This window comes from Etheostoma spectabile, chromosome 3 (assembly GCF_008692095.1).
Source record: "Etheostoma spectabile isolate EspeVRDwgs_2016 chromosome 3, UIUC_Espe_1.0, whole genome shotgun sequence".
NCBI lineage: Eukaryota > Metazoa > Chordata > Actinopteri > Perciformes > Percidae > Etheostoma > Etheostoma spectabile.
The window spans coordinates 6,007,051-6,012,269 of record NC_045735.1 but is presented as its reverse complement, the minus strand read 5'-3'; the positions used below and the strand labels follow the sequence as shown (position 1 = coordinate 6,012,269).

Below are 5,219 nucleotides of genomic sequence, written 5' to 3'. Positions count from 1 at the left end.
TTTCAGCAACAGGGCAATTCAAAGAGAGAGGACTAAGGCCAGAAGGGAGGGTACTGGCGTTTCTGGGGCAAACACAGCATTCCTTGCCTAGAACCGGGCAAGCCAGAAGGAGTGTATTTGACACTTCTCCAGACACACATTCAGCCATACACCCTCACTCCCGCACTGTGTGAGATGGGCAGTGTGTTTTTGTGCCCTTTGTATCCCCGCCCGAGCACTTGGTGGGTGCCCTGTGTCTGAACCCCTTGTTTGGCCCCCCTGGGGAAGAGACACTATTCTTCTGGCATCCTAGCTTCACCAGGCCCCTGTATGAACTCCTTCTAAACTCACATAAACACCAACACACACAGATGCTCACACTCCCCGCCTTGCTTGCTAAAGACACTCATTGCCCTCCCTCTAGTTAGACATTACCAGATTTACTCGGTGTTCTCCTCCTCCTAGTCTACCAGCAGAGTGTTTTATTGGCCTCATCAGCGCACTGAGCTGTCTCTCTCTGGACTGAACATTTGGTCTGTCAGCCCTCGGGGCACATCACCCGGCACTCCTAACTATAACAGCACCCTGCCTTTGTGCTGGTGGAGTTATCTAAGGCTCCTGGAGGGCTGCTCTCTCTCTCTCTCTCTCTCTCTCTCTCGCCTCTCGAGAAAGGGGGGGATCGCATCACCCGTCACCACATCCCACCCCCACGACCCCTCCCGTGCGCACCAATCCAATCCACACCCGGGGTGGGTGGGGGTGTGCCCGTCCCCCCGGACACACGGCCCAGCGCGCCCATTCCACCACACACCACCCACCCCTCCTCTTCCCGTCTCCATCTACCGTAAGACCCTTCCCCCACCCCTCTCCCCTGCACACCCACACCCTTCCTCTCCCCGAGGGGGGCCCTCCTAATCCTCAGCTCCCCACCCTCGACTACCAAGGCCCCGCCTTCGGCGCCGCGCCCCTCAACCCCACCCTCCCTCCCCGTACCCCCCCCCCGATCCTCCCCAAACCCGCGATCTAACCCTCTCGGGCAACTCCTCCCCTCCAGCCAGACCACATCCCTCGCGTTACCCTGTACTGGTGGAGTGTTGGGCGCCCTCCCAAATTAGAGCAATGCTCTCATCTCTCTCATCTCTCTCTCATCCTCCTCCTCCTCTCTCTCTTCTCTCTCTCCTCTCTCTCGTCCCACCCCACTCAAAACTGCAACTCATGCCGTGTTTGAAGGGCATCCTGCAAATTAAAACTTGTATGCATGAGCAAACACATTACAGGTCCATTACTAACACACACATGCCCATGCGCACACACACACACACACACACACACACACCACACAACACACACACACACACACACACACACACACACACACACACACCAAGTGTGTCTCACTATCTTTGTGGGACCAGTCATTGACATAATGCATTCCCTACCCCTTACCCTAACCTTAACCATCAAACCTAATGCCTAACCTTAACCCTCACCCTAACCATAACCTAACTCTAACCCTAATCCTAAAACCAAATCTTATTCCTCAAACAGCCCTTTAACGTTGTGGGGACCAGCATTTTGTCCCCATAAAGCTGTCAGGACCCCATAAGTATACTGTATTCCCAGTTGTTGGTCCCCAAAAATGTAGTTAAACCTAATACACACACACACACACATATATGCATACACACGCATACACACACACATTGTGTGTCCTTCATTATTCTCTGTTGCCTTACTTGCAGGGTGCCTTTGGTTGACTTAGAAAACAATAACTGTCATTAACCATATGGTCATGAATTACATTTCCTTGTTGTATGGTCTTATGGTAGCATAGTGCTATGCAAATCATGAACTGTGCTATTTGGAATAACAAAAAGCTCAAGTTGTACATAGCGGGCATGCACTATGATGTGGATACTGTTTAGAAAGGAACTGCATGTTAAGGTTTTTTTTTTCTATTAATGGCAAATGATGGTCACATTAAATGACCGAGCTCATTCTATTTCCAGGAGATAAAACCATTTCAGCTAAATGGCCTTAGTGGATCAGCCATCAGTGATTAAGGCTGGACATCAGAATTTGTCCTTCTGTGTATTAAAAGACACTGACAGTGGGATCCTGTCCTGTCATCACTACAAGGAAACAGTGGTCAATGTGGCACAATAACTACATTTTTCTGTCACAAAGTGCTTGAACATGACATAATAAAAAATAACCATTGACAAAAATGATGAACAAGTCATGAGCCAAAGAGTATATTACTAAAGTGTTAATGGAGCTCACTACAGTACATTCAAGAGCAAATGCAGAAAGACTGGACAGAGATGTTACATTGTAGCAAACTAAAAAATTTCAAGAATCAAGGATGTAACTTTTGGAATGTACATTTGGTTCCTGGGATTAGCCTGGTCCCAAAAAGCTAGCTGTTAGCAAATCACCGGTACACTAGCATTGCTAGGGGATACAACTACAACGTTGCAGCTGAATTGCTCATGGTCCAAGGAAGCGCAGTGTTGAGTTGTTTGGATGAGCAGTTCTCGAGAAAGCTGCGAGAAGCAATACCGGAGTAAGTAAGTCATCTTAAGTTTTGAAAAGGCACTGCACTAGTAAAAGTAAATTGACCATGACAGTAGACTTGTTGTTCTACACACTCACAGTGCTTGAAAACCATTTGCTGTAAATTAGGTTATGTTTTTTATATTAAAAGAGAAGTGAATAACCACTTAGCAAAACAAAAATTGTACAAAACTCTGCAAAAGCAATATTCTAAGAAATATATGCAATTTTTAAGAACAAAAGAGGCTTGTAAGTCAATGAGCAGGCAAGTGAAGTCTGAGCACAACTTTAAAAATGGACCCAGAAGAAATATTCCTGCCTCATTAAGGCTATCTCAGTAAATTGAAAGAACCACGCTGTGGGGATTTGGTAATTTGGCTCCACAGTCAACATATGGGGGAACTCTTACATATCTGCAGAAAATACTTTTTGGGTCAAGAGAGCAGGCAGCAGCATGATTCCCAAAATGCCTATTACATAAATGAACCTCTAAAATGTGCTACGAGTTCTGCAGTCAGTAAAGTTAAACTTCCAATGGCTTTATGGGTAAACCTAAGCAAAATGTGTGCACAGATCTTTTTTTTTTTTTTTTATAAAGATTCCTGTTGGGCATTTTAGGCCTTTGACAGGACAGCTGGAAAAATTAAATGGGAGAGAGAGGCGGGGCATGACATTCAACAAAGGGCCGCAGGTCTGGGTCGACCAGGGCCCGCTGCGTCGAGGAGTAAACCTCTTTATATGGGACGCCCGCTCCACTAACTGAGCTATCCGGGCCCCCGCACAGAACAGTCACTGAGAATTGACCCTAACAGTTTAATTTATCATCACCATCAGTGTTGGGGAGTAGCTGTCCAAAATCTTTGCTCTCAGCATAACTTCATTTTACTGTACCTTGGTGGCCATTGGGCTGTTATGCATCACAAAAATATGAATTAAAAACCAAATCAGTAGTAACAATTAGTAGTAATCAGTAACCTATTTATCATGTTGCTGTGGGGCAAAACAAACATCTTGTGTGATTTCTCCATATATACAGTGACACACACACACACACACATACACACATGCTCTGAGCCACATGTTGACAGATCAAAGTCCAAAGCTGCACTGGCCTTGATCAAAACACTTATTTATGAGGAGAAAACACACCCAAGCACAACTATCCGTCTGTGTGCGTGTCTTGACCTGTCTTTAACTCTTCCCCTAATCGGACCAGGCCGTCTCTGGGTCAGTCCATTTGATGTGACTTGTACAAAGACGCCAATGAGACACTGGCTCATGAGGCAGTTGAATACAATGTTTGTGGTGATAGTGTGCAGGGGGTGGGACGAGGGCATCGTATCATGCAAGCACTTGAACTGTTAGGCAGATTCATTGTGTGAATGCAGAGGGGGGGAGCACCGTGGATGAATACAGTCATGGTGAATGGATGGGGTCAGACTTGCCACATGACTCCACCAGTGTCTGTCCTCTGTTTATTGTCCACTTCATGGTGCCAATTATTCTGGCTGGGTGCATGTGTGTAGGTCGGCTACAGTGTAGGTAGATGCAAATATTGGAATAACAAACTTTGTATTCATGCAATACCAGTGGAGCAGGATAAAGGAAAACGAATTAGCTTTTGGAAAGAACAAGACATTGTTGTTATAAGGATTAATCTCATTCTCTCCTTTTTATTTATGTTCATTTAGCTTACTGTCTCTTAAACTACAATAGTATGTGGACATACATATACTTTCGCACCTTAAAGGGACAGTTCACCAGAAAAAATACATATGTGTCCTCTTACCTGTAGTGCTATTTATCAGTTTAGATTGTTTGGGTGTGAGTTGTCTAGTGTTGAGTCGGCTACGCACAATAGTAAGCATGATCGGTCAGCGTACAGTAAAAGTCTGCATTACCTAATTTGACAAAAATCTATATGCATTTGCCATTTTATTCTGATAATTTGATAAACAAAATGTCAGTTACGCTTAAGTAAGTACAACCCCAATTGACAAAATTGCTTAAAAAACAACAACAAATATTTAAATACCATTGTTAAAATCACTGGGAGAGTCCAACACAGCCAGACTCTGGACAGTTTGTGTTCTGCTTTTCAACTGGTAAATTGCTATTAAACACAGTCGAACAGGATTTGAATTACTATTTTTTTTCTCCTTACAATTCTTATACCTGTGGCGCTGGTGATTTACCTTTGGGGCTGCCTAAAACCTCTTTGGGGGGGTGCCAAAAATTCCTCAATGCAGGAAAAATTCTGACAGTGTAATAATCTATTTTAAAAAGCTGTTCTGGTGTTCACATATATTGGGTCATTTTGTGAACTTCATCTTTTCCTCTGTCACTGTGAGCCTTAAATGTCTTGCACTAACAGCGATCAGACGTAACGGTACTTTAATATCTGATTTGCCATGGTAACAACAAGCATTTCCTGATTACAGTGTCAGAAGAGATGGTAATAACAACCTCTCTATTCTCTCCCTTAAACACACACATTAGTATCCTGCTCGCTCTCTGTGCGCTGCCTCCCTGCTCCTCACTAAGACAGCCATTCATTAAATATACAAGGCAAAGCTTTAAATAAACCTGGAGCTGGAGCAGGCTGCCCCTTCGAAACCCGCTGGGGATCTCATGAAAGAGAATAGGCAGCACATTTGGCAGGACACACACACACACACACACAC

General features: G+C 44.7%; 1 protein-coding gene across 3 annotated transcripts in view; it reads left to right on the top strand.

Annotated features, from left to right (window-relative positions):
- sgpp2 (sphingosine-1-phosphate phosphatase 2) overlaps positions 1 to 5,219 on the top strand; it is a 13,297-nt gene that overhangs the window by 2,324 nt on the left and 5,754 nt on the right. The gene's annotated exons all lie outside the window — the stretch shown is intronic.